We start from the raw sequence: 13,964 nt of genomic DNA, 5'->3' as shown, positions 1-13,964 counted from the left end.
CTGTTACTGGCAGCCACAAATGACCATTTCCCCCCTTACAAAAACACTGCATAGTAAGATAAATTTACACATTCATTTGCATACTTTTGCTAATACTACACTTCTGTTTTGTACTTGATCACTGTAAACTGTCTAGCTAAAACCCGACTTAATACGAGGAAGAAAGGGAAAAACAGAACTATACTTATTTCCCCTCTGGAAGGCTTGAGGCATGTAGCAAAACTCCACAGATGCACTTTGGGGTTTGTTTGTTTTTTAGAACACCCCACAACAGAATCAAATTTCTCTACCCATTGAAGTTAATGAACATAACTAAGGTTCATTCATTTCAATGGCTCTAATTTAGTGATACACAACCCAAGATACGAACATAGATATATACAGGTAATTCACATCTTTTGTGGGGGGTTATCGTGTATATAAGCAAAATTATGTAAAGCCAGGAAGCCCCAAGACTGCTCCCCAACCCCTGCAAAATGGAGGGAAGGAGGCATGAGGGCTCTTGAGAGGGTCCCAAGGCCATTGTGCCACATTTCCAAAACTAGGTAAGCTTCCGATTGCAGCTCTGCAAGATGTCGGGGGAGAAGAGAGATAAATAAATGGAGAGTGGGTTTCTCCACTCTTCATTTATTTATTTCCCACCGTCACACATGCAAATCTGCGGTCGCATAACTAAAATAAACAGAAGTTGAAAGTTACCTATTCGTTTCACAGTCGTTAGTTACATGTATTGACATAGGACTCTTGTTACGATTAGCTATAAAGCCTGAAACAATGGCGAAGCAGCAGTATCAACATTTTGTATCTCAATTGATGGCCTAGTTTGTAAATCTGGGTATAATCTGGGTATCAGCCAACCAGTGAAGAGCAAACATGAGGGAAGTAACTCTTCCATTTCTGACAAACCTATATAGCTTTCCTTCCTTAAGCTGAAAGCGTTTAAAAACCCACAAGTTTTGAATTTTGTCTGTCTGGAATTCCAAACATTCAAATTCACAGCCTTCTTTACCTCCCAAAGCTTACCTCCTAGGCCCTTGCCACACCTTTTTGGGCTACTTGGTTTTAAATGGCCACAGTCCCTTTTCCTTCTCTCAGTACTTTTTCCTGTGGTCACAGGTTTGTTCTGTCAACATCCACCACAGTTAATTCAGAAGTGGGTTGTTTGCCCCCCACAGCAGGAGACAAATCAGCAGCATCTGCCTCCTACCATCCACACTGAGCCAGGTGGGCCTTGAGACACCTGTCCTGTTCCTCTGTCTCCATGGAAACCAAACTCCCCACATTATTCCATACAACCTGAAGGTTCAGGGCCCAGCTTTAAGTGGGGAAGGCAGTAGCAGCTGTGAGGCATTTAGTAAACAGGGCAGGTGATGTCTAGGAAAAGAGACGAGTTAAAGGGCAATATACTCAATTCTCCCTACTCTCTGTTCATTATTTAATTTATTTATATCCAGGCTTTTCCGCTGAAGTGCTCCAAGTGGCTAACAGCACTTACAAAACACAACAGAAGCACAAACATGCTGAACTGAAGCAGGCCCTAGTGCCCTTGCCTGCCAGCTTTCTCCCTCCTCCCTTTCGTTTCTCACATTTTTACAGCTTTCTTTTGGCCCTCCCGACAACACTTCAGCAATCTTGTGCATTCTGGTTGCTATCTAAGTGCAAAGGAAATGGAGTGTTTTCCCACTTTTAACTATTTCTTTCGACATTCCTCTGTAGGAGTGCATTTCTTGTCCCGTAGTCAAGAATGGCACCATTTCAACGTTAGAGGGCAGCAGACAACCGCCACATAAGGAAAAACTGGGTTTTAAAAAGATAGTTTTTGTACCTTTTTTTTGTTGTTGTTCCTTTTAGCAGCCAGAAGTAAAATCCTGGTTCTGGCTGATGTAGCTCAAAGGTAAAATAATGGCCCCTGTTCCTTTAATGTAGCCAAAAGGTAAAATGGGAATATATGAGCACAAGTATCTAGCTATGAATATATTTTCACAACTAGAGTAATAATTTGCTTGCTGCACTTTTAATGGCTAGGCCAGGGCTTTTTTTCAGTCAGAACCTGCCCCTTTCAAGTAGGTGCCATTGCCATTCAAAGAGAACAAGGGAGGTGTTCATTGTGAGCTCTTTTTCTAGAAACATGGCACTAGGCTAGAGGAAACGGCAACAGCAGGTGTTTTTTTTTAATGGGTATAAATTGGTGGCCCCCTGTTGACCATAACATAGCTGTCAACCTTTCCCTTTTCTTGCGAGGAATCCTATTCAGAATAAGGGAATTCCCCTTTTAAAAAGGGAAACGTTGACAGCTATGCTGTTGACTCAAGAAATGGGGGAATTATATAGAAAGAAAATTCTTCTGAAATCAATGCCTTCTTTAAGTTGACCTCTTAGCAGTGTGGTCGGAATTGCTGGGAGCAAACACTTCAAGTCTGGAAGTAGAGAGGTCACATCATTTAATTGCTCCTCCATTCAAAAATAAATAAATTATCCTGTGGTGTATGTGTGTGTAAACATTGAGAATCATGCTGGCAACTAATTTTCCAGGCTGCCCTCTCCGAGGTGGTGATGGCAGGCAAAGCTTCTATTACTCCAAGTGACTTGGGGTGGGGTGTATCTAGAGAGACAACTGATGTAACATGCATTTAGAGCAGTGCAGTTGAGCTGCCTTTGATGGAGGCTGAGATATTGAGAGGTGCGATGTTGGCAGGAGGAGCACAGTTGTCAGCTAACCCATTGGTAAGTTCCCTGATATGTGCCCCATGCTATTTCTCTTCAGAAATCAGGTTTATTCTTTAACTCTGCACACACTATACATTTAAAGCACATTTGAAGCACTTTCTTTCACTCCTAAAGAGTTCTGGGCACTGCATTTTTACCCCCCGTGAAATTACAATTCCCAGAAACCCTTAGCAAACTGTGATGCCCAAAATTCTTGCAGGGAGCAGGAATGTGCTTCGAATGTGCTTGAAAGTCATAAGGAACTGTGATAGTAAGTACCAGGAGTACCAACTTTGCCACGCAAACATGGGTGTTCGGGGCCATGAATGCCATGAAGTGAGCATGGCCCTAGCACTAAAATTTGTGGGTGCCTGGCCCCTTAATGGGGAATTCTGTGGGTGCTCAGGCACCCAGAGTACCGGAGAGTTGGCACCTATGGTACAAACTGCATTTTCAAGGGCAAATGGAGCCACCAAAAAGTATTCCTCTAGCCAGACCCTTTCCCTGCTGTATGACTGGGCACCAAACACTAACATCAAGGCAAACTTCCCACTATTTTAGGTGGGCAATTGCAACGTAATTCAATATTTACCCAGGTGAGCTGTGATTCAATTTCAATCTACAGTTATTATGCCCAGCTGTTAGTCCTCTGACTGTTCTGAGAAGTTTATTCTCATCAGAAGGCAAGTTTAAGGCTGCAGTCCTAAGACACGTACTGGAGTAAGCCTCATCAATACAGTGGAATTTGCCTCTGAATAAACACACATAGGATTGCATTGTAAATTGCTAAAACACTTCTTAACTGCTTTTCTCCTGCTACTACCCCTTTTTTGTGGTTACTCCTTGTTTTTCTACTCCTCCTCTCTTGGAAAGCCTAGTCCCAGAAACCAGTCTTCAGAAACTCTAAAAAGACAAAACTTCTTTGCACCAAGAAATAAACTGTAGGGTCTGGAAGACTAAGCGTGGAAGTAAAGATTATGGGGCTCTTCACTTTAACTCACTGTGCCTGTTTTAAAGATCTTCTAAAACACAGCGATCTTTCTCTCTTGTGTACTCATCTTTTTTTCTACAGCCAACCCAAGATGTATTTCCTTCCACCCATGTTACCAGCAGGAACCAAAGCATGTTATTAAGCAATTTGCAAATAAAACACGCCTGTCTGCAAACACGCCCACTGCGTGGCCAGGTTTGAAAATGCAGCACTCTATTTTTATTCAGTGTCTCTTCTCCTGTTAGGAACCTTGGGGTTGTTTTTTTCCTCCTCCCCCACAGACCTAAAGCTTCAGCATCAAAGCCGAGAAATGGACAGTCTTTTGCCATAGGTTTGCTTCCTCGAATGGATTTAGCATTTCTACTGATGCTCTGCAATGAATGGAAAACTAGTAAGGGCAATATGGAAGAAGTCTTAGTAAAAGTAACAACGAGACAAGGTGTCCTCAGCAGAATTATAGTTAGGAATATCATGAGTCATAGACATGTAGCAGGGAGGAATTTGTGGGGAACGCGGGTGGCGCTGTGGGTTAAACCACAGAGCCTAGGGCTTGCCGATCAGAAGGTCGGTGGTTCAAATTCCCGCAACGGGGTGAGCTCCTGTTGCTTGGTTCCTGCTCCTGCCAACCTAGCAGTTCGAAAGCAAGTGCAAGTAGATAAATAGGTACCGCTCTGGTGGGAAGGTAAACAATGTTTCCGTGTGCTGCTCTGGTTCGCCAGAAGCGGCTTAGTCATGCTGGCCACATGACTCGGAAGCTGTACGCTGGCTCCCTTGGCCAGTAAAGCGAGATGACCACTGCAACCCCAGAGTCGTCCACAACTGGACTTAACAGTCAGGGGTCCCTTTACCTTTAGCCCCCTCAAGGATATTAGAGACCCTTTCCTTTAATTTCCAACTTCATTAAATAAAAAAATGTATGTTTCCAGCCCCTGTCCTTGTGTGCAAGAAGAAATATTGTTCACTAAAAACTGGCGCTTCCTCCGTTTGAAAGGCCACCCACTACTAATCCAGTTCAAAGATCATAGAATTGTTGGAAGGGATCCCAAAGGCCCCTGCAATGCAGGAATCTTGGCTAAATAGAATCGTATGTAGGAAGAGTAGAAGCTGTCTCTAAGTCACCCATCAACAGCAGATTACCCAGTGGATCACTTGGTCTGAGTCTTCCTCATTATAGTGCAATGGATTGTACAATAATTAAATTTGCATCTATCTGTATACATAAATGAGCATATGCAAATCTTTGTCATCTTCTTTAGCAATGTGGAAAGTGCTCCCCCCACACCTGTATTTTGGTTTTGGCTGTTGTATGTTGATCTAGGATGCCTCATGATCCCTTCCAGCTCAACAGTTCTATGATTCTATTATTCCAGCCTTGCTACCACACTTTTCGTGTTAGGGTAGGGCTTCCCCTAACATTTCTGGGAGCAACGTGATAATGACAGCTAGCGGTTTCCAATTCTGAAACATCTCACTCCACAGGCCTGATCTCTGCTACAGCTTACCCAACCTGACATCTCTTACGACAACTCACCTTTCTTGGTATCTGTACTGAACCCATACTCTCCCACAGAAATGTTAAGAAACAAAACAATCTGATTACCTGAAGACCTTATGTATCTGCTACAAGCAGCTAGATGGGTGACTATCAACAAGCCTGCTTTGCGGATTTAAGAGTAAAGTATGCAAGGTTTTTGTGTTTTGTTTTGTGTTAATGATATCGGAAATGCCAATAACGGCTGCAGGCTATGGAAATGCAAACCCGGCTGTAATTGGCAAAGTTACCCGCTGCTGTCAGTACTTATGCTGTTAAGTACTGAAGCATGTTGCACTGATAAAGTCAGACACATACTTTACTCAGCTCAAAAAGGACATAATTGTTTGTTGATGTCAAACTGTCAAACTGTCTAGAACTCTCGCGGTGAGCTGCATGCACATCATTTCCAAACTTATAAAAGTGCAATGAATTACCCTAAGGGTAGTGCCAGTTTCAAGATTGCACAGCAAGTCAAGCAGCTATAGTTACCGGAAAGGACAAGTAAGTAAACTGTTGTATTCATTTGGCTTGGAGGAAGGAAATGGGCATTGGGTGGGTTCTAAGAAGCCTTTTTTTTTTTTTACTTTTATAAAAATGTACTTACTATAAAACAAAGTTTACATCTCTTATCTAGTGCTTTTTTCATTCCGTGAACAAATATTAAAATTACAGTTTTCTAATGACTGGGGAAAAAATACCATCAGCAGGATCTTCATAAGTTTTTTTTAAAGAGCAGCAGAACACAAAGTGTCAAGCAGTGGCAGATCTACGTTTGGGGGGCCCTGAAGCTTGAACGGTCATGGGGGGGCCCTTCACAACCACCAACAAGGTCTGGGTAACCACCTTTATCTTCGTCAGTGGGGATGTTTCATGCCAGATCATCACAATTTTTTTTTTTAAAATAGCTACTATATCTCAGATTTTGATTAAAATTGCTGTACAGTGGTACCTCGGGTTAAGTACTTAATTCGTTCTTAACCTGAAACTGTTCTTAACCTGAAGCACCACTTTAGCTAATGGGGCCTCCTGCTACCGCCGCGCTGCCAGAGCACGATTTCTGTTCTCATCCTGAAGCAACGTTCTTAACCCAAGGTAATATTTCTGGGTTAGTGGAGTCTGTAACCTGAAGCGTATGTAACCTGAAGCATATGTTACCCGAGGTACCACTGTACTGGATTATCTCACACATCAAAGTCACAGGTGTAAATAAAATTTCCTCGGCCTTACCGTTTTTGAGTTATTAGTATGGGGGGGGTGAAAATTAGGGAGAGATTGGGAAATGTTATAGATGTGCATAGTGCACTGGTGTCTGATGGGAGCAGGTGCTCATGACAGAGAGTCCTCATGTGAGGGCATCAGAAGTCCTCATACAAAAAAAGCTATAAACACTTAATGCTCAGGCTCCTGGGGCAATGTTGCCACTACTTCTGCCACCAACAGTACTAAGAAATAGGGGATTCAGCTAGCAGACCACTTGGGGCCAGTTCTGATTCATGAGCTTCTGTTCACCGCTCTTTTTTAAGTGTTCATTGCCATAGGCGCCGACTCCATGGGGCTTGAGGGGGCCCGAGCCCCCTCAAAAATTCGTTTGGGGGGGCTCTGCCCCCCCAATAATCTCCGGCGCCCCTCCAGCAGAGCGCCATCGCCGCCCCTCCCCCAGCCCAAAATGCACAGGGAGGGGCGGGCTGCATGCCTCCTGCCCTCCCTCCCGAGCAAAAGCTCCACCCAATTTCCTTTGGAGCTGATTAATAGGCGCAGCACGCTCTCCCCTATTCGCTCACGAGGAGGCGGCGCCACTTTATTTGCATATTCATGAGCTTATTTATTATTCATGAGCTTTCCCGGGCCCCCCCAATATATTTTATAAGTCCACGTCCCTGTTCATTGCTCAACAACAACAAAACAACCCCCTCTCCCATCCCCTCACAGCTCACCCCCATTCCCACACTCTCCTTGTCATTGCTGCTTCCCTACTCTCAGCGTCCTGAACCCCTGGCCTACCTGGTGTCAAAAGCCAACATGTCAAGTCCCCAGTCCAGGGTCAAGCCACACGTCCAAAATCCAAACCGAAGCAGAGTCCCACAGAGATCTAGGGTCCATCAACGTGGGCAGTGGGGCAGACAGAGCACCTCAGCTCTGCTGTCCTGTTGGCCTTTGCATTCTGGTTGCAGCATCTGGGCTTGATAAGGCAGGTGACCCTCATCTGTTCCAAGCCTACTTCAGCTGAGGAATAACACACCTGCTCCCAGAGCTAGCGAGCCCCACCTGGCCAGCTAGGGAGCTGGGATGTGGGCCCTTGCCTGCCTCAGCCCTGCCTGCTGCTCCCTATGCCCCAGAGCCCTCCATGTTAATGGAGACAGGGGCCCCTCTGCCTCTGGTGATGGGTCCTGCTGCTGTGGTTCCTGTGCACTGAACCCACCCTCCATCCCTACACCAACATAAATAATAATTTAATTAAATATCTAATTAAATATTAATTAAATATCTAATTAAATATTAATTAAATATTAATTAAATATTAATTATAAATAATAATTTAATAAATAAATAATAATTTAATAAACAACTTCTCCTTCCCCATCCTTAGCTTGCCCCAGGGTGTCCCCGGTCCCAGTTACACCCCTCGCTGGGATCCTCTTTCTCCTCCCCGTTGTCCTGCCAGGTCATGACGCTCGGTGGCAGCAGCAGTGGTGGGGCCAGCAGAGAGAAAATGCCTGAGCCACTTACCTCGCTGCTTTCTTCCTCTATCCACCTGCCTGCCTGCTTGCCTGCTTGCTTGCTCACTCCACCAACTTGCCCAGGGCTTCCCGTGCTTCTCTCACCACTTTAACTAGGCTGCACATGCACCTTTGGTTGGCGGTATGATGACAGGGTCTAAACCACAGAGCCTATGACTTGCCGATGAGAAGGTTGGCAGTTCGAATCCCCGCGACAGGGTTGCTCAGTCCCTGCTCCTGCCAACCTAGCAGTTCAAAAGCACGTCAAGGTGCAAGTAGATACATAGGTACCGCTCCAGCGGGAAGGTAAATGGCATTTCCATGCACTGCTCTGGTTCGCCAGAAGCGGCTTAGTCATGCTGGCCACATGACCCGGAAGCTGTAGGCCGGCTCCCTCGGCCAATAAAGCAAGATGAGCACCGCAACCCCAGAGTCGGTCACGACTGGACCTAATGGTCAGGGGTCCCTTTACCTTTACCTTTATGATGACAGAGAAGTGAAAACATAGTACAGAGCAGTGTTTCCCAGCATTGCATCTCCAGCTGTTTTCAGACTACAATTCCCATCATCCATGACCACTGGTCTTGCTAGCTAGGGATGATGGGAGTTGCAGTCCAAAAACAGCTAGAGACCCAACACTGGTCTAGAGAGAACTTCTATGCTGCAATCCAGATAAATTAAGTTGCGCTTAAAGCACATTTAATCAATTGTGAAGGCAGTCATGATTAACTTGTCTGTGAGACTTAAGTGTACTTGACTTTGCCCAAAAGTGGTTAAATGAGTAATATTGGAGCAGGGGCGGATTTGGGTTTGATGAGGCTCTAAGCTAGTGAAGGTAATGGGGCCCTTTATATGTCCAGCTGTCCTTTGTCAACAAATTGTCACTGTTTTTTGTGTTGAATATATGCTATATGGTAATATATGTATCTAAAGCCATTTGCACATAACAATTAGGAGTCTACGCAACACAAAGCACTGTTGCTGTATGTAGGTTTTATTTTATTTGGTTTTTTTATCTTATATTCTGGAAATGTACATCCAGTTTTTTTCTCTTTAAATATTTTTGGGGCCCCCAAGAGAGTGCGGCCCTAAGCTATAGCTTGTTTAACTTATATGTAAATCTGGCACTGTATTGGAGTCCCATCCTATATGTGGTTGCTTGGAAGTAAATTTCACTGAGTTAATGGAGGCACACTTCCAAGTAAGTGCACACGGGATGGCTATCTAAGGTGGGTAAAGTTGCTTTATGGCTGAAGGGAGGCAAAAATGTAGTACTCTCACTGTGGCCGGCATCTGTTCTGGTACACATCTGTTTGCAATCCAGACAGAAACAATATGCACTTTTATTTTGGGGACAATGAAGGAAGTTGTCTAGAAGTTTGAGAGGAAGTGAGGAAACGATAATTCTTTCAATGTGATGTTTCCAGTATTTTTACTGTGGCTCTAAGCTCTGCAAATAGCATGTTAGGGGAAGGCAAAAATAAAAATGCTTGCGAATTGTCATATAAAAGGCGCATGGTGAGGTGGAAATAGAGTTGTGACACCGTATTCTTAAAAAGTAATAACGAAATAAATGGAATACTGAGGTTCACTGTGCTCCAGAGCCTACTCTACCCAATACCACATGTTTAGTTTATGAGAGTGAGGCCACAATGAATCTGTCAGTCTCAAGGTGCCCGAAGCTCCCATTAGTTAGTGCGGTAACTGCTTTTCTGAAAATACAGATGTTATTCACTGCTGCTGCCAGAGTATTGTTTTCAATACATGAAAAGGATTTGGAGACGAAAGCTATAATAAGCTGTTCTGTTTCAGGCTCTCTTTCATAATGTGGTAAAAAATGATAATGCGTGAAAACATCATGTAGGAATCTGGGAGAGATAAGGCAAGATGTGTCCAATATATGCTGGAAAAGGTAGCCATATACTTTAATTTAAGCCAGATTTGCACGGGGGAAGCCCTTAGATAGAGGACACCTTCAAAGTGAGGGCTGCCTTCTGACTGCCCTTCAAAAAAGGATGGTGCTAAGGCTGAGCCTCACTGAATTATAGGGATGAAATGGCAGCAACTCATCTCCCAAATTCCACTTCACGGTGTTGTGCCCTAGCAACCGAGGCAGGCTGTGAATCAACATGCCAAAGGAAATGCCAAGAGGGATTTGTGTTCCTGAGAATGCTGAATGATTTAATTCCATAGAAGAGTAACACTGAGTAATGTTGTAAACCTTGTTTTTGGTTTTATTAGGCAAGGTTTGTAATACAGTGGTACCTCTGGTTGTGAACGGGATCTGTTCCGGAGGCCCGTTTGAAACATGAAAAGCCCGCAACCTGAAGCGCTGTATCTCCGCGGGTGCGCGGTGCGATTTGGTGATTGTGCGCATGTGGGATTGGCGAAACCAGGAAGTAACCCTTTTCGGTACTTCCGGGTTGCTGCGGGACGCAACCTGAAAAAACGTATCATGAAGCAAACGTAACATGAGGCATGACTGTACTAGATAAGGCTCAGGATCATCAGGAGTCGAACAGGGCATTTTATATAAAATAAAGGAAAATGCTTTTCCAAATGCAGAATTATCTAATGACAAGGGGCTAAACTACACTATTTAAATGCTTTATAATGTCTGGCTTCCCTTCACTGGAATCCTGGGGGTTTTCCCCCCCAGTGAAATTGCAAAGAGTGTGGCGTGATTGACTACTGCAGAATAACACATGGTGTGGCGACCACTTCAAATGTTTTTGTAGTGGAAAAACCATCTACGACACACATACCATCCACAACCATGGGGGCCTGCAGTGTAAGTAAGGCTCTCAACACGAGCATGAAAGTCCGGTTCACGTGAGTCTTCTGCTATTCTGTGAGGGAGGAGAGCATATTGCAAATGAATACTTCATGGGATTGGGCATTATTTTGTACAGAGGACCCCGCTTACTCTGCATGTTATGTCTCCTGGAAGGAAGGGACTCCTGTTCAGGCCTTTAAGGCACAGGCTCCTGACACAAATTTGCTAAAGATAAGAAATGCGGATTTGTATGTATAGATGCCTGCCTCTTGGAATTTAAGATAGTGGGTGTTAACGGAGGAATCCGAAGGCTCCCTTGGGCAAAAGACAAAGACACCAACCATGACAATTTGGAGCAAAACAGCAGCCTGTAGGCTTGGCCTATATAAGAAACTGTTGCGACAGGACTCCCACCCACAACAAGATGAAGCAAAATGGAAGCCCAGAACAAAAGAAGACCCCAACTTTTATTAGTTACTAATCCCCCAAACTACACCCCTAAGACTACATCACAAAAAGGAGGGGTTGAGGGAGGAGTTGTGGAGGTAACCTGAGTATCTTGTCACCTGGCTGGTTCCTCCTTTCCCCCCCTCCCCATGAGTAATTTCCAGGTGACAAAGGGGAGTTTGCAGTTTCCTGCCCCCAGAGGGAAATGCTGATCATTGTTCCAGTCCATGTTGAATCCACTCCCATATGCAAGTTCTTTGTGACCTTGATGGTCTTCTGTCTAGGACCATCAGGGTTGGCATAGCAACTGGGAAGGGCTCCTGTGTATGTGCTGGTATGCTCAGGGGATTATGGCTGCCCTGTATCAAACCTTCCCCATTTTGTAGTCTTTCCTTCATGGAGTAAAATAAAAGTGGAATGGTACAAATCCGATGTATGGTTGATTTTCTTTGAATTTGTAACAGAAGCGTAGCGTATGTAGTGTGTGTGAGAGAGAGTGTCAAGTTTGTACAAACTGAATGATTGGCAAGGGGTTTCCTGCGTCAGTGGGTGACTTGGATTTCACCAGCATTGAATTTTGCAGTTTGCCCATTTGCCCTATCAGCAAAGGGATTTTGGTTTGGTGTTTAAAAAAAAAATAACGAGGAAGAAGGAGCAAGAAATCTAGTGCATGCTGCAAAAGACCCGAGGCTTGGGGCACCCCATACCAATCTTTCGCCCCACAACTTATCTGCTCACACTGCTCTTTCCCACTGCTGTTGTAGCACTCGGTTCTAGTGGAGTGGAGCATCGCATGTTTTTCCTGACCACAGTTTTCACCTTCTTGGCGCAGCTATCTCACACGTTGTTTTTTCCTGCAAAAGAAAGCAAAGTAACAGATTTCTCACTCTGTTTGGAAATGGAGAAGAGCCCAGCCCATGGTAACATAAAGCAGGACAAAATGAATTGAGGCAAAGAGACACACCGTATCCTAGAAAGTCCTCTGTGAGTGCAAACCACAAGGAGGAAACAGTCTGGCTTTCTGATATTTTTATCCTGAATTGTGGCTGCTCAACTCAACTAATCTGACCAGGACCAAATGTCAAATTCTAACGAATTGTCATGATTAAACTGTGGCGGAAGAACAGCAGGACAGCAAGGCCACTAAATTGCAACCATCTGCTTTCCCTTCATCCCTGTTTTTGCTTGACCTTGGCAGATCCTTCCTACGTGAAACGGGACATTCAGCCCATAAAGCCGAATAAAAAATATTTTTAATATGTAGAAAAGTTTCACTGCTGTTACTGACAAACTTAACTTTGTAGCGGTTGTTGTTGGTGGTCCTTGTTAAACCTGCAATGTCTGTTTAACCACAGCAAGGCAGAAGAATGAGAGAGAATATCCTGAGCAATGATGCCTGGCTATAAGAAGAGGTTCTGGAACATTCCTGCACATGGCTGTCATTCCCTGCAAATTACCTCTGGCTGTTTTTACCTGTTGAGGCTTATGTCCAGAGCACAGCTAGGTGTGGGTGGGTGTGTAGCAGAGCAGGATTAAAAATTGGTGTGCAAGTGTTAAGCACCCTCTCCGACTTGCTGATTTCCCCCTACAAATTATATTTCATCCACATCATGAGGGACCTTCAGTAATAGGAAGCCCAATCTGAAATTCTAATCCATTGTTATTTGTTCTTCTTTGACAAGTAATAAGAAATAATCAAGAATAAGAAATACTTTGTTGTGGCAATTTCTTCTTTGTATCTAACGTCAGCTGCTGAAATGCAAAAATGAAAATGTATTAGGTAAATCCAGGGCCTGGTTTAGGTTTGATGAGGCCCTAAGCTACTGAAGGTAATGGGGCCCTTTATATGTCCAGCTGTCCTTTGTCAACAACAAATGGTCACTGTTTTTTGTGTTGAACATATGCTATACGGTAATTTATGGACCTAATAGGTATCTAAAGCCCTTTGCCACTCTTGCTGTATGTAGGTTTTATTTGTTCTTTATCTTATATTTTGGGAATGTACATCCAGTTTTTTTATTTAAATTTTTTGGGGGCCCCCAAGAGAGTGGGGCCCTGAGCTATAGCTTGTTTAGCTTATACGTAAATCCGGCACTGGGTAAATCCAAAGGACTGATTCTCATGGAAGAATTCCATCTGCTGAGATGCTCCGTGTTGCTCTATTTTTGTTTTTTGCTCAGTATTTCAGTCTCCAGTGACCTGTTTCTTATTGATTTCTTTGACAGAGTACATTACTGCAGAACAGCTATTTCTTTATTTCTTTGTTTTCACAGTCCGTCACCCTTCACAACTACTTTGGGGAATTAAGAAAAATAGTTTAGCAAACAAGATTTATCTGAAGCAAACAGAGCACTTGGGTGGCTGTGTGGAATTCATTGAGAGGCAGCTTACATGGTTACATACAACCAAGACAACCCTGTTTCACTAAAGCTTTTGCAGAAGGTCTGCATTCGTTGCATCCTTATCTTGAACAAACTGTTTGCTTTAAGTTGGTCCCAAGTCATCTCACTCAGAGCAATGCCAATTAGGGATCTTGTTTTTGACAACTGATGATTTTGACAACGTGAATAGGCCTTTTGAGAGACCATCTTGCCCTGAGGGGAGAAGAGAGGAAAGAAGACCTGTTGCCACACAGCTTCCAGCGGTGGATAAATGCTTCTATCCAAGCTTGAAATTGACCTGCATTTACTCTACCCCTGCAAAACGACGAAGACTTCCCCCTTCGGTTGTTACCTTCTGGGTTCATTCATGAACCAAATTGTTCCATTGCTGTCCAACTCACAGATGACATCT

The sequence above is a fragment of the Podarcis melisellensis genome (assembly GCF_964234715.1).
Source record: "Podarcis melisellensis genome assembly, chromosome: 7".
NCBI classification, from domain to species: Eukaryota; Metazoa; Chordata; class Lepidosauria; order Squamata; family Lacertidae; genus Podarcis; species Podarcis melisellensis.
This window is presented reverse-complemented; position numbering follows the sequence as displayed.